This window comes from Triticum aestivum, chromosome 4B, assembly GCF_018294505.1.
Source record: "Triticum aestivum cultivar Chinese Spring chromosome 4B, IWGSC CS RefSeq v2.1, whole genome shotgun sequence".
In the NCBI taxonomy this organism is placed as follows: Eukaryota; Viridiplantae; Streptophyta; class Magnoliopsida; order Poales; family Poaceae; genus Triticum; species Triticum aestivum.
This window is the reverse complement of record NC_057804.1, coordinates 425,958,447-425,986,385: the sequence shown is the minus strand read 5'-3', so window position 1 is coordinate 425,986,385 and position 27,939 is coordinate 425,958,447.

The window sequence follows — 27,939 nt, the reverse complement described above, 5'->3', positions numbered from 1 at the left end:
TGGAGGCTCAGCGTTCATTTACTAGGGTTTGCTATATTCATAGTCTCTCACCCTCTCTTCACCAGATCTAAACAAGACTGCGTTGGCCTCTTGTCTCTCTCTCCCCCTCACAGCTGGTGAAGGAGGTGTTCATATCCCGTCACACCGGGAAGGGGAGGAGGTGCAGCGTTCACTCTATCGCCTTCGGCGAGGGAGGCAATCCACTACCGGCTGTGCTGTTCTCTTTCACCCAGCGCCTGTGCGGGAGGGCCACCGACCCCTTCTTCCTCGCTGTCGTACATAGTGTGGGCAGATCCGGCCTCCCGCCGCACGCCTTGCCACATCCCGACGACCCTAAGGTATAAGTTTCTTCGAAACCGTCGTTGCTCTAGCTGCATGTGGATCTTTTTCGATTTGTAGTCGAATCTAGGTCTTGGTTCAAAGAGGAAAGAAGGGTGCGGTGAGCTGGAGCAAGAATCTAGGACGTGGTTCAATGAGGAAAGGAGGGGCGAAAAGTAGTATAGACTGGCTATCCAGTCGCTTTGTAGGTCGAAAAGGGAAAAAGGGGGTAACCCAGTACACACATCTGTAAGGAACCAATCTCTTTGTTGAAAAGGGAAAGAAACTGAGGGGTCGGGTGGTTTGTGCAGGACTAGATTTGCTGCCCTCACATAGGAAAAAGGTTCAAAGAGAACAAATACGGGACCAACACATATAGGCTGCTTGGCTACATACTCTGCATCACCCATTTATACGTGTGGACGCACATGGTGCTGGCATGTCCCATACATCTATTTTGCTGTTGTTAATCTAAGAATGCCGCCGGAAAATTGAAGCAATGCCACTATTAAAAGTAAATTACATTTTTTAACGAATGTTGTTTCAAGAGAATGTCTCTGTTAATATGAATCAATGCAACCATTTTAGAAATGCTACTATCCTACTTTATTTTCCATCCAAGATAAGTTAGATGTTTCCCTTATACCTATTGTTGCTTACAGGGATATCAAAATTAAAGCTTGGTTTTATTCCGACTTCGATTTTAGTTGAATTGCACAAAAGGAGCCAATGTGTCCAAGGCAAACTGCTGCATTACTGGGTCCAGTTGGTCGTTCCACTTTGCAGAAAGAAGCAGTCATTGTTTGCGCTACATTACAGAAGGAATGACCGAGAAGCTTTACAAAGTATTATTAGACACCAGTGACATGACTAGTCTGCAGAGACTATTGGCAATTTAAGAAGCTACAACAGGACTCCACGATCATAGGCATTACATATTTTGAATGGGAAAAGCTTGTCAAAGTTTAATCATTGATGTTAGCAAGAAGGCGTTAGTTTAATATATTGGAATTGGAAAACCTTGTCAAAATTTGCTCATTGATGTTAGCCAGAAGACATGCATTTGATATTTTTGAGTGGGACGACCTTGCTGTGAGCAGCGTCGAGTGTTTTTTCCTATTCCTGTGTTCAGTTTAGAAGTAAATAGTTACTCTGCTGAGATATTCCTGTGTTAAGAGTTTGTTCTGAATATTGTCTATGTAATGCCAGGCCTTGTGTTTGATTGCATACTTGAGCTTGGAATGTTGTGGCATGTGGCATCACGAGCTGTTCACCGTGCCTCCTGAGAATAATGCTTCGTATTGTTTTGCATGTCGATCTAATGCCAGTGATTTGCTTGTTAAGAGGATCATCCTCTTCTGTTGTTTCCATGCTTAAGAAGTTCATCGTCTGATGTTCCATTCATAGCCTATACGACAAGTCGAGTAGGTTAGACGTGAAATCATATGATCTTCCGTCCAACTCATGATATTAGGCCGTGATTGGATCGTCGTTTTCCAACCAAAACCGCTTGTAAAACTGACGCTTGTAAATTAAAGCAGATGCTCTTGGGCGAAGGCGCTTGGTTGGTCGATTTCGACTAGTAAAATATCCGAAGTACTTCACACATGATAAAAACGCTGAACAACACTCGGACGATTGCTAATCTAGCCGTTAGCTGCTGTTTCAGCCTTGCCTATGGATGGCATGATACGCACGTCATGCATGTATCGTCTGGTAATGTCGTCCATATAGCAGTGCTCGTAAAATATACACTGGTCTCTCAAATTACACGCATAACCCGCCGGTTTTACTTACAGACCTCGGGCCCTCGGTTTCATTACGCATGTATTTTTACGCGTTGTTTCTGATGATGAGTAAATTACACTTGTGTATGTTAATACAGGTTTGAAATAAACCAGAGCTCCCAAGCGTGGCCTTACCGTTTTATGCCGTCTCAGTTTCTCGAAGGTTCTCATAGGTGTCCGATGATCCTGGCTTCCTGAATGAGCAGCGGGCGCTGTATCAGACCATCAGTAGGGCCCGCGAGGCCCTCTCCGTTGTCCTTCGAGTTGTTGCGCTCACCGTGGCGCCGAGCATTGTTAACATCGTCAACGAACATGAGGATTCAGGAGATGAGTTTATTTTGACTGGATGACACTAGGGACCCACTAGGGCCATAGCCGTACGTATGCAAGTGCCTCCTTATTATGTACAACTATATTTTTTTTGCTTTCTCCTGGTTTCCTGACATCACGGTCCCAGACCATTGTCAACATATGTAGTCAATATAATTGAGAGAATTGCACAAGGTGCGGCCGACAGCTGGGACCAAGCAGCTCGAGCAGTACTTGTGTTTTTGAGGCGTGAGCACTGCAGAGTTTTTCTTGGCAATGATTTCGTTGTTGTTCAGAGGAGAGCAGGGTATTAACTGGGCGGGCTGTGGCCCGTCTAGCCCAGGCCAGATATCCAGCCCAGATACTAATTTTTTTCAGATGAAAATGGCTAGCCCAGCTATACGTCTTTTTGAGGAATACCCAGGCAAGGTGAACTTGTTATTCTCCGCCCCGCTGGGCTACAAATCTTTCCTAGGAGGGATTCATTAGGCTTAACAGGAAAATGGGCTTTAAAAAATAATAAATGGGATGTAATTATAAAAACTGGGCAGTAACTATAAAAAAATGCACCAAACACGAAATTAGTATATAAAATATTATTTATGGATTTTGAAAATCTTAAATTTTCATTGTTGCGCGCGCAATGTTTCGTTGGATTTTTACGCAATACAAATTTATATTTAATCTGACTAGAAGTTTCGGGATAAAAATATTTTGGATCCCATCAAAATGTGGGAAATTTTATTGAATTCTGTCTTCAATGGTTGGTTGAAATTATTAATCTTTGTCCTAGCTAGAAAATGGGTTGTACTTTTAACAAACTATAAATGGGTTGTTGTAAATTCCATTAGAATTAAGAATGGGCTGTACATTCTTACAAAACGCAAATGGGCTATAAGTTCTCTGCCACACACTTGTGGGCCTACTAAGTGACGCGTCCCCTAAAAAAAATAAGTTGACGCGTATGCAAGGCTTTCTCAACTTATTATAGTAAACACACGGTTCTAGCAGCAGTGGCCGTTGGATGTCTATCCAACGGATGTCATGCTTCTTCTTCAATCTCGGATATTCTTAGCTTTGGCCGCCCAAAAAAATGATTCCTCCCCCTGACATCTGGGGCGCACCGTTTCGTAGGCTGACCCGTGGGCCTACTAAGTTGGAGCGTACCAAGGGCTTTGTCAACTTAGTCAATAATAAACGATTGTAGCTTCAGTGACCGTACGATGTTCATCCAACGGCTGTAGTGCTTCTTCAACCTCTGGTCTTCTTGGTCCAGCCGCCCAAAGCAGGAGCAGGCCATCCAACGGCCGTAGTGCTTCTTCAACCTGTGGTCTTCTTGGTCCAGCCGCCCAAAGCAGCGCCGGTCGTGCCGCCTGCTCCTGCCTCCTGTGGCCGGCTGTGCTGCCGCGGAGGCCTCACCGCCCCCATACAACTCCCACCGCTGGCCAGGCCATCCCTCCACTCACCCACACCCCTGTTATTCTACGGTGATGGCAGCCTCACACCGCAGCCGAACCAGTGAACCCTCGTACTCCTCTCCGCGCGGGATTCTACTGTTGCGTCTACCCCAGCTCCGCGTCGTCCCCTTCCTAGGCCTCGCCGTCGAACACCGCCCTGGTGCTCTCGGCGCGGCATGGTCAATGTGGTCAACGACCGACTTCCATCGGAAGATACTGTACGTGAAGAGGCTGACAGCTGGGTCCACGGCGGCCGCAAGGAAGTGCCTCCTTATTACGTGCAAAATAATTATTCCTCCACCTGACAGCAGGCACCCACCGGATGGGCCACCTTATTTCACGAAAACAACGTTTCCCCCCTGACTGCTGGGACCCACCAGCTACACCTTCGCACGGAAGGAAGTACGTCTGGGCAAAAAAATGATTCGCCCCCCTGACTGCTCGGACCCACCAACTACATCTTCGCACGCAAGGAAGTGCGTCCGGGCAAAAAAAACATTCGCCCCCTGACTGCTGGGACCCACCAGCTACATCTTCGCAGGCAAGGAAGTGCCTGACAGTCGGGACCCACCTGGTCGAAGCATACGTAGCGTTGTCATTCTGGTCGCGAACGTTTACGTACATATATACTGGTGGATGTAGAGGCGCGCACGTGTCGTAGTAGAGGCGTGCACGTGTCGTAGTAGAGGCGCGCAAGTAGCATGTACACGTACCTACAGCGGCCAGGGTGCAAGAAAGAAAATATGGCCACATATGTGTACATGCGGGGGGGGGGTCTCGAACGCCTACTCGCGCATATATACGTACGGTCAGGGCTCGTGTACATTGGCTGGGTCGGAACGGAGAAACAGCGTCGTCGTCGTGTTCATGGGGAGGCAACGGAATGCGTCGTGTTCATCGGGAGGCAACGGAATGTGTGGTCATGTTCATTGGGAGGGCTTGGACGGAACAGGCGATGGAAACGAGGCCTGGCATACCGCAGAATGGAGGAAACGGCCTTGTGTTCCACCGGCCACGTTCGAAATGGGATCTGTTCATTGGGAGGGGTCTGGCGTACCACAAAACGGAGGAAACAGACCTCCTACGGTCGAAATGGGGGTCCTGTTGATCAGGAGGGGTGTGGCATACCGCAAAACGGAGGAAACGGACCTCCTAAGGTCGAAACGGGGGTCATGTTGATCGGGAGGGGTGTGGCGTACCGCAAAACGGAGGAAATGGACCTCCTACGGTCGAAACAGGGGTCCTGTTGATCGGGAGGGGTGTGGCGTACCGCAAAACGGACGAAACGGACCTCCTACGGTCGAAACAGGGGTCCTGTTCATCGGCAGGGGTGTGGCATACCGCAAAACGGGACTCCATGGGATACTGTTCATCTCCACCGTCGACCTCCTCCAGCCTCCATGGGCTACCGTCGACCTCCTCCAGCCTCCACGGGCTCCTGTTCATCCATCCTCCATCGTGCGCTACTCCACCGGCTACTGTTCAACTACCCCTCCATCGTCTACTGTTCATCCAGCCCTCCACAGTCTACTGTTCATCCAGCCCTCCACACCACGGGGGCCTGTTCAACCACCCCTCCACCATCTACTGTTCATCCAGCCCTCCACACCATGGGGTCCTGTTCATCCAGAGGCAACGCCACCGCTCACTGTTCATCCAAACCACCCCCCCTGCCCCCAGCAACGCTCACTGTTCATCATAGAGGCAGCATCGACCGGCTTCAGTTAGCAGCAGTAGCAAAGGAATCGCTCGATCGGGTTCAGTTAACAACCATCGATCGATCGCCCGGGTTCAGTAATGTGTAGCCTGCAGTGCAATCGCTCGGGTTCAGTTAGAGCCCAACGCCTCGCTCGGGTTCAGTTAGAGCCAACGCCTCGTACACACGCGCGTACATGTACAAGAGAAACGCGCATCGCTTGACCCCCGACCTCCCGCCGTAACCGGGAACTCCCCAAAATTTTCCTCCCCCTCGCTTCTACCACAGTTTTTTCCGTCATGGACGGCCCAAAGAATGTCATGCAGCTGCGTCTCCGGCCCGCCCAGGAAGAAAACCCCATTTTCTGTCATGATTTTTGGTCATAGAAGTAGGAGCTCACCACATCTATGATGATACCGGGTTTTTTCACAATTATCGTCATAGAAGTGTCATATGTATGACAGAAAAAAATTTCGTTCGGCCCAAAATGTCACGGATGTGTTCTTTTTTTGTAGTGGCAACGCTTGTATAGTGAATACGAACGCTGATGATATATATTTCTTTTGACTCTATAGCGACCGTTTATCAGTTGAAAGTGGCACCTCTACGCAGGGTGTTTCCGCAATAACAAGACAACCCTTAGCCGACGTCTCGGTGCCCGGAGGCGGTTGTGTTAGCGGAAACAAGGCAATCAGATATGCGGGCTTTATAACTTTCACTTAGTCATAGGAGCTTAAAGTTGGGAGGCCAGCTAGTAGCCCCCGGTTAGTGTTCGGCGATAGCCGAGGTCAAGCCGTAAACACTTCAGCCAATGTTATGAACGGCCCATCATTTAACACAGTCATCGGATCGCTGACCAGTTTACGCTTATTGTGACAGTCAGTTTTCGGCTTTCTCCATTGAGGTGCTTAATCATGCAAGCTGGAAGCACAATCGCGGTGGTTCTCCCTTTGCACACCTAGCCGAACAAACGGAACGTAGGAGGCAAGCATAGGAGCCGGACAACCCAACTATTGACCAAAGACACAGTTTGAAACTGACGCATATATAGCAATATCCGAGAATGTTTTTGCCGAATCTCTAAAGGTGTCCGATCTTGCACTGCAAGACTTATGCTGGAAACACACAAATAGTTTAAAAGTGCCATAGGCTTGGAAAACCAAAAACTTCAGTAAAAACTGGTCGTCCAAACTAGATCAAGTGTTCGGTGCCAAATCAAAAATTGGTCTTAGAGAAAAAAAGTGTTTCTGCCGTGCTTTAACATGACACATCTTTTCTCAAGACTTCAAGCGGGTCAGCCTACGTCTTTAACCTCCTATCCCGAAGGCGGAGTACTACTCATTAGGCCAGTTTATCAAACTAAACTCTAGCGGCTTTGAGAGAGAAATTAGGCTCCTCAGCTATTGACCACACACTCGCATCGAAAAAGGGGGTGATAGAAAAAGACTTTGCAACGACTAAGAAGAAAACACTTATTATAAAATGGCTCATGTAAATTTAAGAGCCCCCCAAGTGACTTGGGTAAAAGAATTTTATGTATAATGATTGTATATACTGAAGTAGTAATATCATATTTGTGTTCACCCGAACTTTAAACGCGTCTTAACCGACCGTCGGCTTCTCCGTCTTCGGTCAAGGGCCGAAAAGTGTTATGTACTCCACCTGTCGAGAATATCGATGATGTTTCCGATAACCAGGCAATCAGGCCATAAGGCTGTAGTAGACAAAGCGCGCTCATCGGACTTATGCTATATTACTGACGAAGTGTAAGAAGCATCTTTGAAGAAAATAGTACCCCCACCGATACCTTTCTTCGGTTGCTCATTGTCACTATGAGACTTGTGCAATAGATTTTTTGTACACATGAGTTCCGTTGTGTGCCGACCATAATTGAAAACAATAAGACCGTTAGCTTTTGGCTTCACCCAGTCTGAGGTCCGAGCTCGAATGACCCGATCGTGACAATCGCAGAGGTGCTCCCTTTACTCCCTAGCCGAACAATCGGGAACGTAGGGGTAAACACAGGAGCAAGGCAACCCAGCTTGCGAAGCACTTAAGTCAATATGGTGCATATTGTGGCGTAATACACGAACAAGGAATGAAGCCGTACAAGTATAATCATATGCAAGAGGAAAGGCTTCATAAGGAAGCCCCCGAGTGAACTGGGTATTTGAATTTGTGTGTCACAAACAAAGTTTTGACAAGGAAGTTTTTCACAAACAACTTTTTGCCAACAAAGTATAATGCTTGGCTGAATCGGACAAAATTTAAAACTGAAAGTTTTGGAGCATGAAAGCGACTTAGCTGGTTAATGTGTTTAGCATTGATGACGCAGTCCGAGCTTGGTGCAGGACAAGGTCTCAGCCCCCAAGCTTGGCGAAGAGCTCGGCACCCCGAAGAGGTGAAGCCCCCAGTGTAGTCGAGGTGATGGAGCAGGTCACCGGGTGACACTGGAATCTCCAGCTGAGTAGGTTCATGAAGCGATGATGCGGGGTTGCCAACACAGGGCAACGCTCCAAGGTGACGACACAATTCGGTCGATGGAGGTGGGCAACGACGTCACCCTGCCGAGGTGACAGTGCGGCCAGCGGCATGGCGTAGTCGAGGCCGATTATCTGCATGCATGAAGTAGCACAAAGCAAATAGCAAAAATAAATAAATAAAAATTCTGTACAAAATTCTTTATGTAAATAAATTATTAGAAGAGATGTGGCGTGGCGCGAGGCCATTGTCGACACTGGGCGTTGGCACAACGGGATGACAAAATCCGAATTCGCACGGGCGCCCGAGTTACGGACACAGTGCGCACAGGGCAGCGACAGCATATCGGGTCACCCTGAAACGGCGGCCGCAGTGTAGACCTGATTGCAAAACCTGTAGCACAAAAAATGCAGACCGACAGAGAATACTCTTTGAACAGAAAACGCATGTACATGTGTCAACAAAATATCTCTGCAAAAAATAATGCAGTACAAAGGGACAAAAAATATTCTGTGTGTAATAATTTCATGTGATAAACGAATAGTCAAGAAAAAATAAACACGCTCGACTACGATGACCGTAGTAGACCGAGGTGAGAAAACAAAAGTGATCTGGACAAAACTAGTATCAACTAGTACCTAGAATATATTGGTTTTGATCTTATACGTGGAGTAGTAGTACTCAAATTACCAGAATCTACCAATCAAACCTTGGGTACCGCACCATAAAACTATTAGCAAACCAGGTTAGCAATATCCCAGGTGCATGCACTTTTCAACAAAAGGTAGAGGAGGACCACCGGACGAACTAAGGGCTGGAATAAAAAACAAAAGGAAAGGAATCTTCCCTGATATGACCGACCGAGGCGAGGTGTGATTGGCCCTACTCCTCGGCTAGATCGCCGCTATTTTTGGAATGACCCAGGCGGTGTATCTACAACCCCAAGGCATTGCTGCATGCACATGTTTCTTCCAGAGTTTCCATGGAATGTGGGGTAGCAATCTTTGCGATTGATATTGCTTTCTATAACCGCAACAGTGTCCGGATCTAACACGGTCCGGCGACGTGTACGACCATCATCGTTAAAATTTTCCTAATCTTGGTTTGACTGCGAACAAAGTAGGCTAATCCGGCAGCAACAATTTGCGAAAAGAGATGATTGACATAAAACAGATCTAACTGAAAAAATATCACCTGATTGTCCCATCAATTCGCGATGATCACCCAGCAGGCTCTCAATGAAAGCCCCAATGTCGGTTCAATATCCGGCGTATCTCGTAGTAGGGATTCTAAGCTAGGCGTCTTGGAGCGATGGTAACATGAACACGGGGTTTTACCCAGCTTTGGGCTCTCTTGAAGAGATAATACCCTACATGCTGCTTTTGCTTGTTTTCATATGGGTGTAGTACAAAGTACATGTGTCTACCACGAGATTGTAGTAATGAATATGATATATCTAGTGACTAGCCTGGCCTTAGTTTATATAAGATACCGGAGGCCTAGGGTTTAGGAGAGTCCTTGTTTTGGGCGCCAAGTCTTGTGGAGTCTTCCTTGTATGCGACAGGGGATGTCCGAACTGGCCCATGAGTAAACGGCCCTGGGGGTCCTCGGCCCAATCCAAGAGATCAGGAGACGATGTGGTGAGTACCCCCTAGTCCAGGACATCGTCAGGTGGCGGGAGCCACTTATGTTTGAGTCAATTGGTATGGTAATGCGAAGAATTATCCTTGGGCCCATGACCAAAACTCGTCTTTGAAGCACAATTACCATAAAAATGGCTAATGTGAAAGAGTTGATCAATTTATGCATAATGGGGGGAGGGAGAGTTCATTGAGAGAAAAACACTCCCCCTATGTCCATGCCTACACCTAAACAAGATATCAATATGAGTATGGTGGGGTGTGCAAGGGTTCAAGCCACATTGCTCGAATTAATGATATTTAGCTCATGCCTTAACTCGCGAAATCTTGCTTCATCCAAGGGCTTCGTGAAAATGTCTGCAATATTATCATGAGTGTTAACATATCTGAGCTGGATCTCCCCTTGCCTAATGTGATCCTGGATGAAGTGATACCGAATCTCAATATGTTTCATCTTGAAGTGTTGCACCGGGTTGAGAGTGATCTTGATGGCACTTTCATTGTCACACCAAAGAGGCACTTTGTCACAAATGACACCGTAATCCTTTAAATTTGCCTCATCCATAGAAGTTGAGCACAACAACTACCGGCGGCCACATTCTCTGCTTTGGTGGATGAGAGAGACACACAACTTTGCTTCTTAGAAGACCAACTCACCAAAGAGCAACCAAGAAATTGGCACCCTACGGAGGTTGACTTTCTATCCACTTTGTCTCCCGCCCAATTCGAGTCTGAATAGCCCAAAAGGTTGAAGTTGGTTCCTCTTGGGTACCATAAGCCAAAGTTTGGGGTATGAGCCAAATATTGAAATATTTGCTTGACCGCCATATAGTGGCTTTCCTTAGGTGCGGCTTGAAACCATGCAAAAAATCCCACACTCAACATGATATCCGATCTAGATGCACAAAGATAAAGCAAGGAGCCAATCATGGAACGATTTACCTTTTGATCCACTGCTTTACCATTGGGATCTATGTCAAGTAGGCATTTGATAGGCATTGGAGTGGAAGCCGGCTTGACATCACTTAGCTTGAATCTCTTGAGCATGTCTTGAGTGTATTTGGCTTGGTTGATGAAGGTTCCTTCTCTTCTTTGCTTGATTTCGAACCCGAGAAAGAACTTCAACTGTCCCATCATGGACATCTTGAACTTCGAGGTCATGAGAGCAGAAAATTCCTCATTGAAAGCTTTGTTAGGGGAACCAAAGATAATATCATCAACATATAGTTGGCATACAAACAACTCCCCTTTGAGCTTATTAAAAAGAGTGGGGTCGATTTTCCCAATTTCAAACTCATGATCCTGCAACAACTCAGTAAGGTGCTCATACCACGCACGTGGGGCTTGTTTAAGGCCATAGAGTGCCTTATCGAGTTGGTACACATGATTGGGGAACTCGGGATCCTCAAACCTTGGGGGTTGTTTGGCATAAACCAACTCATTAATAGGACCATTAAGAAAAGCACTCTTCACATCCATTTGTTGCAACTTGAAGTTATGATGAGAAGCATAAGCAATCAATAAACAAATAGATTCAAGGCAAGCAACGGGAGCAAAGGTTTCACCGTAGTCGATACCCTCGACTTGGTAGTAGCCTTGTGCTACCAAACGAGCCTTGTTGCGAACGATAATTCCATGAGCATCCTACTTGTTCTTGAATATCCACTTGGTTCCAATGACATTATGGTTCCCCGTTTGCCTTGGAACCAATCTCCACACCTTGTTGTGCTCGAAGTTGTTGAGTTCTTCATGCATGGCATTGAGCCAATCCGGATCCTCGAGCGCCTCATAGACATTTTGGGGTTCAACACAAGAAACAAACGCGTGATGTTCACAATAGTTTGCTAATTGTCTACAAGTGCTTACCCCTTTTCTCAAAATTCCAAGTACATTCTGCATAAGATGATCTTTGGTAGTGAGCTTGGAAGCAATCTTGGTGGCACGACGCTCCAATTCCTCCTTAAGAGATAGTTGAGGAGTGGAAACTTGATCATCTTGAGCGTCGTCATGAGCTTGTTCTTGGTCTTGAGCTTGCTCTTGATCTTGAACTTGCTCAGGAGGGAGAACTTGACCTTGGGCATCACTTGGTGGTTCACCACCATCTTGAGATTGATATTGCCCTTGATCTTGTTCACTTGGTTGAGGGCCTTCACTTTGTTCTTCGGAAGCGTGTGGGTCTTGGGTTGGTGATGGCTCCACTTGAGTGGAACTCTGTCCTTCTCATTTGGCCACAAGGGGTTCCTCAATGGGTAGGATATGACCAACACCCATTCTTTTTATGCCTTAGGGAGGAATTTCATCACCTATATCACAAGTACCACTTTGCTCCACTTGGGAGACGTTAGTCTTGTGAAACTCCATGTTGCACGTCTCCTTAATGAGTCCCGTGGACTTGTTGAGGACACACTAAGCATGAGAGTTTGTAGCAGAACCAACAAATATGTCCTCATGAGCTCTAGCCTCAAATTTAGACAAACAGACACCTTTCTTGAGAATGAAACACTTAGAACCGAACACCCGGAAGTACTTGAGGTTGGGCTTGTTACCAATAAGTATCTCATATGGAGTCTTGTTCAAGCCCTTGCGTAGATAGAGCCGACTAGATGCATGGCAAGCGGTGTTGATGGCTTCGGCCCAAAGTTGTAGAGAGACTTGAACTCCACCATCATGGTCCTTGCCGCGTCCATCAACGTCCGGTTCTTCCTCTCTGCTACACCATTTTGTTGAGGGGTGTAAGGTGCGGAATATTGATGCTTGATCCCCTCATCACTAAGAAACTCATCCAAGTTGTAGTTCTTGAACTCGGTGCTGTTGTCACTTCTTATTATCAAGGTCTTTGCATTGTGTTGATGTTGAGCTTCATTTGCAAAGTCGATGACGGTTTGTTGAGTCTCACTCTTCCTCTTGAAGAAATATACCCAAGTGTATCTTGAATAATCATCCAAAATAACCAAGCAATACTTTCTACCCCCAGGACTATCAAAGGATGGAGGCCCAAAGAGGTCCAAGTGAAGGAGCTCCAAGGGTCTCTTCGAGTAGATGATAGTCGTGGGAGGGTGAGCCTTCTCGTGTAGCTTTCCTTCGATACAAGCACTGCAAGCACAATCTTTGGCAAAACTAAAATTTGTTAGTCCACGGACATGGTACCCCTTGAGAAGACTTTGCAAAGATCTCATATTGATGTGGGCTAAACGGTGATGCTAGAGCCATCCCACGTCAACTTTAACCATTAGGCATGTCGCGGTCTTAGTGGGTTGCTCCGAAAAGTTAACCACATAAAGACCGTTTTCGACATGCCCAACGAAAGCTACTTTAAGAGTCTTGCTCCACAAGAGGGTCACGGTATCAATATCAAAGAAAGTGGCAAAGCCCATGAGTGCAAGTTGATGAACAGAAATTAGATTGTATGCAAGGGACTCAACAAGCATGACTTTCTCGATTGTGAGATTAGGAGAAATGACCACCTTGCCAAGACCCAATACCTTAGAAGGCGAGGCATCACCCCACTCGGCATTGGTGGGAATAGATGAGACCTTGTGCATGTCCACCACCAAGTCCTTGCATCCGGTCATATGATTTGTGGCTCCACTATCGAGCAACCATGATCCCCCACCGGAAGCAAACACCTACAATAGATCAATGCTTGATTTTAGGTACCCATTTTGTAATGGGTCCTTTGATGTTAGTAACAAGGGTCTTGGGAACCCAAATAGACCATTCAATGTACTCATAAGAATAACCAACAAATTTGGCATAAACATGCCCATCACTAGCACGGCATAGCACATAAGAAGGGTTAAAATCGCCGGCTTTATTGGAAGGAGTGGCAATGCCTGAGGGAGTCCTGGACTGTGGGGTCCTCGGGGAGCCGGCCTATGTGACACGGGCCAGACTGATGGGCTGTGAAGATAAGAGATAGAAGGTTTTCTTCCGTGTCCGGATGGGACTCTCTTTTGCGTGGACAGCAAGCTTGGCATCCGGATGTGTAGTTTCCTTCCTCTGTAAACCAACTTTGTACAACCCTAGTCCCCTCCGGTGCCTATATAAACCGGAGGGTTTAGTCCTTAGGAAAAATCACAATCATACACGCTAGACATCTAGGGTTTAGCCATTACGATCTCGAGGTAGATCAACTCTTGTAACCCCTATACTCATCAAAGTCAATCAAGCAGGAAGTAGGGTATTACCTCCATTAAGGGGGCCCGAACCTGGGTAAACATCATGTCCCCTGCCTCATGTTACCTTCGATCCTTAGACGCACAGTTCGGGACCCCTTACCTGAGATCTGCCGGTTTTGACACCGACATTGGTGCTTTCATTTAGAGTTCCACTATGTCGTTGCCAGAAGGCTCGATGGCTCCATCTATCATCTACAACAGTACCACCCTGAGAGAGACTTTTCTCCCCGGCCAAATCTTCGTATTCGGTGGCTTCGCGCTGCGTGCCAATTCGATTGGACATCTGGAGTAGATCGACAGCAACGCCCCTAGTCATTAATTCAGTTTTGGAAACCTAAATTATGTCACTGATATCTGAGGAGATTTGATCTTCCAAGGATTCACGGCCTCAACCACAGCTCCGGCCTTAGATCCGGAACACCCAACCGAGTCCGAAGATGGGAGATTAGACCCCGTTGGACTCTCCGTAGCCATAGAGCTCAACAGCGGAGATACGGAGGGGATCGTTTCACCAGCGGGCCCGGAGTCATACCAGGCTCCCTTCATCAACACCATATCCAGACTCTAGAGGTCCGTGTTATGCGAGCTCGGCCAGGGAACTCATGTTCCGCCCTACTCCACGGACTCTCGCTTCCCTGTCCAAACCTCACTCTTAAACGAGGCCCTGGACTTAATGCGATCTCTTGCCATTACAGAAGGATCGCTGCCAAACTACGCCCAGCCCACACTAGGGGCTGAGAGCGGGGAATTTTACGTCCCACCCACCACCCACTTTATAGCCACTGTCGAGGACTTAACCGACATGCTCGATTACGCCTCCAAAGACATCGACAGTATGGACAACGATGCCGAAGAAGAGCAAAGCCAGAACCCGCCATTTACCGGACGCTGGACGGCCACTTCCACGTACGACGTGTACATGGTGGACACACCCAAAGAGGACGACGGTGATGGTGGTAAGGATCTAGTCGAGGACAAGCCCCCCGTGGCACCACCAAAGCGTCGATGTCAGCGGTGCCGCTCGAAATCACATCATGAAAAGGACAGTAATATCAGCGCCGGAGAGAACAATAATCCGGATAACTCCGAAGACCAAGAAGCCCCTATCGAACCAACATCTGAGCATGATGATTGGGAGGATGGGAAAGTCAATCCCGACGATCCTATCGAGAACAAGGGTTCAGAGGATAGTAATTACTTACTGATCTCCGAAGAGGACGAGAGCCTCGGCGACGAAGAATTCATTGTGCCAGAGGAACCCCTCGAACAAGAGCGCTTTAAGCGCCGGCTAATAGCCACTGCAAGAAGCCTGAAAAAGAAACAGCAACAGCTTCAAGCTGATTAGGATCTGCTCAATGACAGATGGACTAATGTCCTAGCAGGTGAGGAATACGGCCTCGAACGCCCAACTAAGAGTTACCCGAAGTGCAAGCTGCTACCCCAATTCGACGACGAGGCCCCAGAGCCTATACCACCAACGTGTAATGGTGCCGACGGACCTGACTGACCACCACGTGCCTAGGACAGAGCAGCAACTCAAGCCGAACACTAGCCTGCACCACCCCGCCATAAAGGCAGAGAGACAAAAGTTGCAGGATACACTTATGACCTACGACAGGACCTGGCTAATAGAGCCGGTCAGACCAGATCAATCTATGGATCTAGGGGGCGTGCCCCAGCGCGAGAAGACAGCCATCAAACCTGGCGCGACAAGCACAACTTCACCCGGGCTGAAAACCGCATACGGACTCCATCCGAACTGCGTCGTGACTTTGCCCGATATAGAGGCGTCGCACACCCCCTATACTTCACTGACGAGGTAATGGGGAACCAGTTTCCAGAAGGGTTTAAATCCGTGAACACCGAATCATATGATGGCACAACAGACCCCGCAGTATGGATTGAAGATTTTCTTCTCCACATTCACATGGCTCGCGGTGACGATCTACATGCCATCAAATACCTCCCCCTCAAACTTAAGGGACTAGCTCAGCACTGGTTAAACAGCCTCCCAGAAAACTCTATTAGAAGCTGGGAAGACCTGGAGGATGCCTTTAGAGACAACTTCTAGGGCACTTATATCCGCCCCCAGACACCAATGACCTCAGTCACATAGTCCAGCAGCCCGGAGAGTCAGCCAGAAATTTCTGGACCCGGTTCCTAATTAAAAAGAACCAAATTGTTGATTGTCCGGACATTGAGGCTCTAGCAGCCTTTAAAAGCAGCATCCGCGATGAATGGCTTGCCCGACATGTCGGCCAAGAAAAGCCGAAGTCCATGGCAGCCTCCACATCACTCATGACCCGCTTTTGCGCAGGAGAAGATAGCTGGCTTGCCCGTAGCAGCAACAGTACCAGCGATCCTGGCACTTCTGAAGCAAGGAGCAGAAACGGCAGGCCCCGACGCAACAAAAACTAGCGTCGGAGCAACAGTGACAATGCCGAAGACACGACAGTCAACGCCGGATTCAGTGGCTCCAAACCCGGTCAGCGGAAGGGGCCATTCCAAAGAAACAAAGACAATTCATCTAGCCTGGACCGAATACTCGATCGACCTTGCCAGATTCATGGCACCCCGGACAAGCCTGCCAACCATACCAATAGAAGCTGTTGGGTCTTTAAACAGGCTGGTAAGTTAAACACCGAGCACACGGGGAAAGGGTCGCCCAGTGAGGATAACGACGAGGAGCCTCGCCCACCGAACACATGGGGACAGAAGAAATTTCCCCCCGAGGTCAAGAAGGTGAACATGATATACGCTACTCACATCCCCAAGAGGGAGTGCAAGCGCGCGTTAAGGGACGTCTATGCGATAGAGCCAGTCACCCCAAAATTCAACCCATGGTCAGCATGCCCGATCACCTTTGATCGCAGAGACCATCCGACCAGTATCCGTCATGGAGGTTCAGCTGCATTGGTCCTCGACCCAATTATCGATGGATTCCACCTCACGAGAGTACTCATGCATGGCGGCATCAGTCTTAACCTGCTCTATCAGGACACAGTCCAGAAAATGGGTATTGACTTGTCAAGAATCAAGCCCACCAAAACTACCTTTAAAGGAGTAATACCTAGTGTAGAGGCCCGCTGCACGAGCTCAATCACAATGGAAGTTTTCTTTGGTTTGCCGGACAACTTCTGAAGCGAAGACTTGATCTTCGACATTGTCCCTTACTGCAGTGGCTATCATGCACTACTCGGACGAACTGCGTTTGCCCGCTTCAATGCGGTCCCGCACTATGCTTATCTACAACTCAAAATGCTAGGACCACACGGTGTTATAAAAGTCCATGGAAACATGGATCGCTCCCTCCGTACTGAGGAACACACCACGACCCTCGCAACGGAAGTGCAGGTCGGCCTTATCAAGTCGAACTCCACATCGGCAGTCAAGCCCCCGGACCCTGTCAAACGAGTCTGGACTACCCTGCATAATGATAGTCCAGCTTGTTAGGAGATCGATTAGCAATCCGACCTCTATCTTAGCCCCAGCCGAATAGCGGCGTATGGACCGCGTGCACATAACTACCCACTAAAGATACCATGGGCGACGATGGAGGCATATCAAGGATAAAGTCCACAATTCGGCTGGACCGTACCTGGACCCCCATATCTACCCTTTTCTTAACTTCATTTTTTTCCAGGTTCCCTGCAACCTACATCACCTTTTTATGGTACCAAGGGCCCTTTTTTTGGCCCCTTATGAAAACCTATTCATTAATCCTCTCAAAGGATAACACACTAAGGCGAAAAGAAGCACAAATGTATGGCGGAGTACCTAAAGGATCTTTCAAGATCACCTCTTCCCCTTTTTAGTACCTGTACACAGCTTTCCCTTTTGCTCGGCATGTAAAATAGCCTCGATGCTTATAGCATTATCTTTACAAATACGTTTTGACGTATCAATCAGACTATAATGGAAACAGTTTTTGCCCAAAAATATTCGGTACTGGCTTATTTCCTAATCTGTATTTCCTCTTCTCTTTCGTCTGGTTGTCATGTACACCTCGGCACGACCTAAATCTCCAGGGGGTCCATTCAGCCACGTACATTTCTTAAATATAACATAAGTACGAACACTTTTACAGTACAATTCGGCATTCCGAATCTAGCATTATATGCATTGGCTCCGAATCATGTCTTGGGTCAATAGTTGGGTTGCCCCGCTCCTGTGGTTACTACCTTACGTTCCGATTGTTCGGCTAAGGAAGTAAAGGGAGAACTACTGCGATTGTGTTTCTGGTTAGCCGGATAAACACCTCAGTAGAGAAAGCTGAAAATTGACTGTCATGATGCAGCGAGAGATGGTCAGCTATTCGGTGACTCAATATAAATCTCTTGCGATTTTTTCCGTGTCACATGAAGGACTGCTTTTTACCTGGTCAGGTGTCTACAGTAACCAAGTTCGGATCACCAAAAAATACCAGGGGCTACGCCTACAATCTTATTGTCAAACTCCTATGGCTAAGTGAGAGTGATAAAGCCGCATAGTCTGATTGCCTGGTTCGCCGCACTAGCACCTCCTTCAAGGACCAAGTCGTTGGGTTAAGTGTGTTTTTGTGCTATTCCGAACACCCCCGTAGTATCTACATGAGGGGATGAAGCCGACGACTGGCCAACTCTCAGATTCAATAAACGACCGCAATGGAGGATAAATAATTTCAGATGAAACAAGACTAAAATTATAAAAATGCCTTGTTTTCATTATACAGAGTTTGGGCAGCACAGATACATTCATTCAAAAATGATGTCCTTCGAACACAGGCCCTCTATAATGTGGGATCCTTCAAGGACGTCGTTGAAGTATCGCTCCGACGTACGATGCTCCTTGCCTGCGGGCGGTCCCTTGGTTGCAAGACTGGTGGCATTCATCTTCGCCCACCGCACCTTGACACGTGCGAAGGCCATCCGGGCACCTTCAATACAGACTGACCACTTTATAGCATCAATCTGTGGGCAGGCATCGACTAGCCACTTCACAAGCCCAAAATAGCTTCTAGGTATGGTTCGGCTGGCCAAAGATGGACTATGACATCCTTCATGGCCAGTTCGGCCACCCTATGTAGCTCGGTCAGCTGTTTCAGCTGATCACTGAGGGGCACAGGATGCTCTGGCGCATGGTACTGCGACCAGAACAACTTCTCTGTTGAGCTCCCCTCTTCGGCTCGAAAGAAATCTGCAGCATCTACAATACTTCGGGGCAGATCCACAAACGCTCCTAGAGAACTCCAAATGTGTGTCAGTAAGGTGTACTTTCTCCTTGAGAATTTGCTCTGCATATTAAAGGCCTTACCCACCATGATCTGCTTGGCCTCTCAGATCTCCTGACAGGCGCCTTGGGCTTCAACCCGGGCCTCCTTCGCACTTTGGAGCACCGTAGCAAGTTTGGAGTCTCGATCCAACACCTTGCGCTCCAAGGACTCACATTTTCTTATAGCATCCATGAGCTCTTGTTGGACTTCATCCAACCTCGCTTCATGTTTCCGGCGGGCGGCTCACTCCTCATCCACCTCCTTCTTAGCCTCGGCCAGAGCACTCTTGAGGGCCTCGACCTCATACGTGTCACCTATGAGCGTAATCATAAAGCTCATTTAGATAACAAATTGGAACTCATATCATTTCATATATGCTTCGGCATCGCATACCTTGTTTTTCCTCCAACTTCCGCTTTAGTTCCTAAACTTCGGCAGCATGCGAGGTTGCCGCTAGCTTTGTAGCCTGTTCATCAAAAGAGACATATATGTTAGCTCCTGCAAAGTATTATTCGATCCTCTATTCGGCCTTCCTTCATGAATGCCGAACAGAGTCTCAGGGGCTACTATCTATACACAGGCACTCCTTTCACAAATAGCCAAAAATATATTATGTCACATACCTCAAAGCCCGTTAAAAGGCTGGTATAAGCTTCGTTCAATCCGCTCTTAGTGGACCGAACCTTTTTAACCAGCGTACCCATAAGGGTACGGTGTTCCTCTATAATGGAAGCACTCTGAAGCGCTTCCCCAAGAGTGTCCGGCACCTCCGGATTGATAGAGGATGCCAGTGGAGATGATGCGCCCCCTTCTCTCGAAGGAGGCTGCTGGCCCGATTCTGGAGCCGTATGGGTCTCCGGAATAATATTTGGTTGGGGGCCGAATTGAGCATGGCCGGTCTCCATGGGGGTTGATTTCCCCCTCTCTTCGGTGACAGAGGTATTACCCTCGTCGCCACCTCCCGCACCTCCCCGTGACCTGGAGAGGTTCCTCGGGACAACACTTCGGTGTTGTCTGTAGCGATGGTAGAGAGACTTGCGGAGGCGAATCGCTCTCCATCATATTCGGCCCTAGCGAGTTCCCGGATGACGACGATCGTTGGGGGAGATCGCGAGCCGGACTGCAATGCGCAATTTAGTATGTTAAAATAACAAGGCATAAATTTGGATATGTGTACAGTGTCTTCGGATACTTACGATCCGGCCAAGGGCTTTGGCCTGGGGTGCCACTCAGGGATGGCATCGACATCTGCTTCAGAATCATCCGAAAGGGAGGGTTTCCCTTTCTTGGTCGCCTGCGCCTCTAGATCCGCGGAAGCTGCCCTTTTCTTCTTTCCCCCCTTGTGGGGAGAATTGCTCTCTTCCTCCTCTACATCTTCGTCATGAGAGGAGGAGGTCTCGGTATCTTTGGACATAACATCTGAAGCGCCCTTACGGCGGAGGCCACATATGGCCTCCTTGCCTTTCTTCTTGGCCTTCTTCTCCGGTGCCTGATACGGCACCGAAACCAGCATCTTCATCAACAAAGGGATGGCTGGGTCTTCGGGCAGCGGAGCTGGACATTTGATTTGCTCTGCCTTCTTTGTCCAGCCCTGTGGGAGTAATGGAAAGTTCAATATACTCCTTGTATTTGTAAATTAAAGTCATTGTGAAACTTACGGGAGTAGCCGGACGAGCGCAGTCGAGGCCACGGTCTTCTGTTGTTTCCGGCCACGACTTTTGAGCCTTGAAGAGCAGCTTCCATATGTCTTCGTGCGTCGTGCCGAAGAACCACTGTAGGGTCCGAGGACCGCCCGGGTGGAATTGACACACATGTTGACAAGGGAGAATCTGGTGAAAAAGCATCACCTGGATCATGCTGGCAAGGCTGGTGTTCTTGTTTATCATGCCCTTGACGCGGCTCTCCAGCGTCGCCACCTCATCAGGCGACTCCCAATCTAGGCCCTTATTGAACCAGGATGTAAGCCGCATCGGGGGCCCGGACTTGAACTCTGGAGTGGCGTCCCATGTGGCATCACGGGGTTCTGTGATATAGAACCACCCCTGCTACCATCCTTTGACAGTCTCCACAAAGGTCCCCTTTGTCCAGGTGACATTGGGGAGTTTGCTCATGATGGCGCCGCCACACTCCACGTGTTGGCATTCAACCACCTTCGGCTTCACGTTGAAGACCATGAGCCATAGGCCAAAGTGGGGAGGGACGTGGAGGAATGCCTCACACATGACGATAAACGCCGAAATATTGAGGAAGGAATTTGGAGCTAGATCATGAAAATCTAACCCATAGTAAAACATGAGACAACAGACGAAAGGATGAAGGGGAAACCCTAGTACACGAAGGAAATGGGGGATGAGCACTACCCTCTCATTGGGCTTCGGAGTGGGAGTGATCTGGTTTTTGGCAGGGAGCCGGTGGATTATATTCGCGACCAAGTATCCTGCTTCCCGGAGCTCCTTGATGTTCTCCTCTGTAACAGAGGAAGCCATCCACTTGCCCTGCGCTCCAGATCTGAACATGGCTGGGGTGTTTGGTGGCAATGGAAGAGATTGGGACATGGGCGCTAGAGCTTGAATGGCAGATAGGCTGAGGAGGAAGAAGGCGTGGGGCAAAAAGACAGATCCTTATCTTCTTATAAAGGCAGTGGATATCAAGCGCCCCCTCATAAGCCTTAAAATCTCGCCTATTCCCAAGGGGACGTGTGAACGCCACAGTTGTATCACCCAAAACCCCTATTGTTGAGAATCCCGTGATAAGGGGACACGATCCCTGCTTTGACAAGACGTGCCTATGACCATGCCTCGAAACACGAAGTGAGGGCTATAAAATAGTTCACAATACTAACAAGGCCAGGACATAACGCCTCACCGGGAAAATTGCCTATGGACATGACTTACTTTGTTTTGAGTATTTTTACCCTCGCACCTTAAGGATGTAATTATTTAACAGAGCCGGATGCAACTATTTTGTGTGGAGGACTTCATTGGAATATTCGGAGAAGGAACGTGCCTTGCAATGCCGAAGACAATCTACGTGCCGAATACATCTTCATTGAAGCCCGGTTCAGGGGCTACTGAGGGAGTCCGAGACAGTGGGGGTCCTTAGGGAGCCGGCCTATGTGACATGGGCCGGACTGATGGGCCGTGAAGATATGAGATAGAAGGTTTTCTCCCGTATCCGGATGGTACTCTCCTTTGCATGGACGGCAAGCTTGGCGTCCGAATGTGTAGTTTCCTTCCTCTGTAAACCGACTTTGTACAACCCTAGTCCCCTCCGGTGCCTATATAAACCGGAGGGTTTAGTCCTTAGGAAAAATCACAATCATACAGGCTAGAAATTTAGGGTTTAGCCATTACGATCTCAAGGTAGATCAACTCTTGTAACCCCTATACTCATCAAAGTCAATCAAGCAAGAAGTAGGGTATTACCTCCATTAAGAGGGCCCGAACCTGGGTAAACATTGTGTCCCCTGCCTCCTGTTACCTTCGATCCTTAGACGCACAGTTCGGGACCCCCTACCCGAGATCTGCCGGTTTTGACACCGACAATGCCCTTCTTGACACCACCACCCTTCACATTGTTCTTCTTCTTCTCCTTAGGAGCACCCTCTCCCTCCTTCACAAAAGTTTTCTTGAGAGGAAGAGGTTGTTTGGCCTTGTCATTCTTCTTCTTGTTCTTGGACTTGGGCGCAAACCCAATTCCCTCCTTGCCCACAACTTCCTTTTGATTGCTCAAAAGATCATTGTGGTTCTTCTCACCTGTATGCAAGACACAAGGCCTTTCTCAAGTTGCTCCTTCAACTTGGCATTCTCCTCCACAAAATGCACATCTTCACAACACGGGTTTGTAGCATTTACATTATCAATTAAGACCATATGAGGAAAAGTGACTTTCTCCTTGGTTAGCTTCACTTGGAGTTGATCATGAGACTCCTTGAGGCTAGCATGAGCACCCTTCAAGGCCTTGTGAGCCTTGTCAAGTATATCAAAATCCTCTTGAGTCTAGCATGGTCAACCCCAAGTTTAGCCTTTTTGGAATTGAGCACACGAGATACAACAAGAGCATGATCAAGATATTTCTTTAATTTAGCATGATCATCGTTGTGTGACTCCTCAAGAGCCAAACAATGACCACACTGTTCATCAAGCGCATTAGAGAGTTTCATTATCTCATCGGCATAGTCACGACTATGTCCTTCCATCTTAGAGATGGTTTCTTCGTGAGCCTCGATCATGTCATTGGCTTCACCAAGTTGTTCCAAGAGAGCAATAAAGTGCTTCTTGGATTTACCCTTGAGCTTACTCATAAAAGACTATAATTCATTTACTTCCTCACTAGACCCCTCACTTTCATCAATGCAATCCATCAAGGAAGGATTAGTAGTGATGGTAGTTTCAATGTTGGGGGTTACCTTGTTGGCGGCTTTGGCCATGAGGCACTTGGCGGTGATGTTTTCGTTGGGTGAGTCAAAGAGGGACACCCGTGGAGTTGTGGCAATGGCAACAGAGGCCATGGCCACCGCTTCACCGTTGTCATCATCATCATCATCATCATCATCATCATCATCCTCATTGTACTCTTCATGTGCCACCAACCCCTTGGGAGGAGTCTTCTTGGTGAAGTTGTTCTTGTTGGGGAAGGACTTGGCTTTGTCTTTTCGGATAAGCTTGCCACCATTGTCTTCCCGCTTCTCGTAAGGGCACTCCGCAACAAAGTGGCCCACATTGCCACAATTATAGCATGTTCTCAGACATTGCTTGCCCTTGGTGCTACTTGAGTTGTTCTTGTTGAAGTTGGGCCTTGAGTTCTTCTTGCTCCAAAATTGCCTTGAAGCGAGAGCCATGTGCTCATGATAATCATATTTTGTATCTTCGGGATTACTCTCCTCTTCTTCATCTTCATCCTCTTCTTCCACACTAGCCTTGTCCTTCAAAGCAAGGTTGGGTTTCTTTACCCTTTGAGGGTGCATCACTGCATTGTCGGCGGTCTTGTCCAAGATTCTCATAGCAACAAACTCATCCAACACTTCACTTGAGGACAAGGTATGAAAGTCCAGCCTTTGACGGATGATGGATGGCATGGACTTGTGGTAGGGTATCATGGCCTTGAGAAACTTGTGCTTGATCCAATTGTCATCTGTATCCTTGCTCCCATGATCTCGGAGTGAGACCACGAGAGTGGTTAATCTCCGGTAGAGCTCACGAGGTTCTTCATCTTCATTCATCGCAAACTCATCGGCTTCATCTTGCACCACTTCATAGTTGGAGCATTGAATGCTTGCGCTACCCTTGTAAATGGAAACAACATGTTGCCATGCTTCCTTGGCCATGGTGAAAGGTTGGAGATGAGCAACATCTTCGGGTGGAACTGCGTCTTGAATAATGAAGAGAGCGGACTCGTTGAATTGATGATTCGCGGCTTCTCTAGGAGTGAGGTTGCTTGGGTCATGCAGGTAGAAACCTTGCTCAATAATTCTCCAAAGTAGTAGAACTATGATTTAAATGACGTTTAAAATGGTAGACCTAAGAAGCAAAATTCTCATTTTTCACAAACTTAGGAGGAGGACCAACATGATTCAAATGATTGGAGGGAATCGGTCCTCCATAAGTAAGAGGTAGTTCAACATGGGCAAAGATGCCATTTCCACTTCTACCACTAGGCAAAGGAATTCTATCACTAGAAGCTCCCCCCTTATCAGAGTTAGCATCCGCCACCTTGTTAGTGGGATCGACCACTTCCAACGGTGTAGTGGATAACTTAAGACCATCAAGAAACTCCTTGAACATGCCTTTGACCTTGGTCGTCATGGAGGTTTTAAATGTGTTCAAAGCCGCATTGAATTCCTCACAAGAGACCGAGGATCCCCCATCGGTCGTAGATGAGTATGGATTCACACCGGGGTGCTCCTCCCCACCGTCTACGGTGCCAACCATACTCTTCAGACGATAAAGTCCTTAATAAAGAGACAAGGCTCTGATACCAATTGAAAGGATCGATATAGTTGACTAGAGGGGGGGGTGAATAGGCAACTAACAATTTTTAGCTTTTCTTTACCAAATTAAACTTTGCATCAAAGTAGGTTGTCTAGATATGCAACTAGGTGAGCAACCTATATGATGCAAAAACAACAAGCACACAAGCAAGCAAGGGATACAACACAATTTAAGCTTGCACAAGTAAAGGTGAGAGATAACCAAGAGTGGAATCGGTGGAGACGAGGATGTGTTACTGAAGTTCCTTCCCTTTGAGTGGAAGTATGTCTCTGTTGGAGCGGTGTGGACGCACAATGCTCCCCAAGAATCCACTAGGGCCACTATATTCTCCTCACGCCCTCACACAATGCTAGATGTCATGATTCTACTATTGGTGCCCTTGGAGGAGGCGACCGAACCTTTACAAACAAGGTTGGGGAAATCTCCACAACTTAATTGGAGGCTCCCAACGACACCATGAAGCTTCACCACAATGGAATATGGCTCCGTGGTGACCTCAACCGTCTAGGGTGCTCAAACACCCAAGAGTAACAAGATTCGCAAGGGATTAGTGGGGGGAATCAAATTTCTCTTGGTGGAAGTGTAGATCGGGGCCTTCTCAATCAATCCCTAGAGAATCAACAAGTTTGATTGGCTAGGGAGAGAGATCGGGCGAAAATGGAGCTTTGAGAAACAATGGAGCTTAGGGAGGGAAGAGGTAGTCAACTTGGAGAAGAAGACCCCCCTTATATAGTGAGAGGAATGTTCCAACCGTTACCCACTTACTCAGCCTGCGGCATGCGGTACTACCGCACCAACTTGAGGTACTACCGCAAGGCCTTGTGGTACTACCGCTGGGCGGTGCAGTACTACCGCCGGGCGGTGCAGTACTACCGCTCCCGCGACAGAGATTAGACGAGGCCCTGTTGCATTAAAGCAATGAGTGGTAGAACAACTGGAGCGGTACTACCGCGGTTCCTTGTGGTACTACCGCAAGGCAAGGTTCGACTAGGCTGGGAAGGCACGGACTAATAAAATTACATCTGTGGCTACTTGTGTTGAGTTTCGATCTGTGCAAAAATCCAACACAGTACTACCACTTGCAGGGAGCGGTACTACCGCGTAGGGCACGGATGTAAAAAATTACTTCCGCCCCTACTTCCGGGCGTGTCACTGTGCTGGGCTAGAGGCCACGGTACTACCGCGCCTGAGGAGTGGTACTACCGCATAGCGCGGTACTACCACGTCCGTGGCCGGTACTACCGTGGGCCGCGGTACTACTGCTCCCTTGAGTAGTACTACCACATGCCACATCACAATAGCACTTGGAGTCCTTCATTTTGCAAAGACACAGATAAACGGTTGGTGCTCCAAAGAAGCAAAGGAAAGGTGGTGCAAAGGAATAGACATGTACGTGTTGATTCCACCCTAACCTTTCCGACGCGGACCCCCTCTTAATAGTGCGGCTTTCCTATGACTCAAATCCACCGAAAAGAAACATAGAGAAACGCCGTCTTCACTTAGGCTCCGAGGGGCACCGAATCGTCTTGTGACTAGACATGAGATATCTGAAATGCTCAATGCACACGATTAGTTTGCAAATGCATTGTCATCAATCACCAAAACCACATAGGGAGAAATATGCCCGTACAACATTGAGGGAGTGGAGAGTGACAACAGCAGTGCTGACATGGACTACGACGACGACAGGGAAGATGACAGTGAAGACTCGGACGACAGTGAAGAGGTCAAGTCACCCTCTTGCACTAAACATCATTCTAAGACAAGCCAAGACCATAGCATAGGCCAGAGCAAGGTCCCAGTGTCGAGTGGCGGGAACCCCAAGTGCACTCGGATGACCACTCCTGATCCAGTCGAGAAGACCGCCAAGCATCTCAAGACCGTCGCATTGAAACCTTGGAAGGCTTTACCAGGATCAAGGTTGCCATTTCCATTGCTTCAATGTGAGTATCATTTCTATCTTTCTTTTCTTCACTATTGTTGCAGACCTTCATGTTTATTTGACCGAGTGGAATTTTGGATCCCAGGGCTTCCACTTCCGGGACGCCCCATATGGAGATCGATAATGAGCAGGCTGACACAGAGACATCAGATGCGGCCACTTCTTGGGCAGGTATGAGCAACTCACACCGTGCTGATTATCCTGGTGGTCGACTGAAATCTTACTGTCGAGTGACTGCAGTGCCAACAGACGTCATCTAACTTCCAGACGATGATGAGGAGGAGCCTCCGAGGACCGCGAGAGGAAGGGGCAGGGCTTCATCCACCTCACAGAGCTTCACCAAGAGAGTGCCTTCAAGCTAGACCTCTCATCCGCCGCCCGAACATGTTCTTCAAGAGCCAGGTGGATCATCTCGAGTTGGTGTTTATTTTTCCAATCCTTTGTCGACTGCCCAACCACTAGTGTCGACTACTCAAGCCTCAGGTTCAACTGGGCAACCATATGTGTTGATCCCTCCAACTATGCCACCGACTTCTGCGTTGAGCACATTCACTCTGCACCATGTCTCGGAGGACCAAACAGGAGCTGCCAAGGAGGCTATCATAAAAGTTGTCATGATGATGTAGTGATTGAAGGAGGTGTATGAGGCCAACAAGTATGTTTATGACGCCAATTCTACTCTTCAAACCAATGTCCGAGTAAGTACGATTGTAAGCTGATTTCTGATTGGATTTTCTCCATCTTGATTCTGTTGAATCTGTACACCCACTGGGTATTTTGTTTTTGTTCTGTATTTCTTCCACTCGAACCGGTCGGGTCGTGCCGAGAGGGAAAATGATCCAGCGGGGGCACACTAAGTGCACCCATGGGTGTAGTCCCCGAGATCGCCA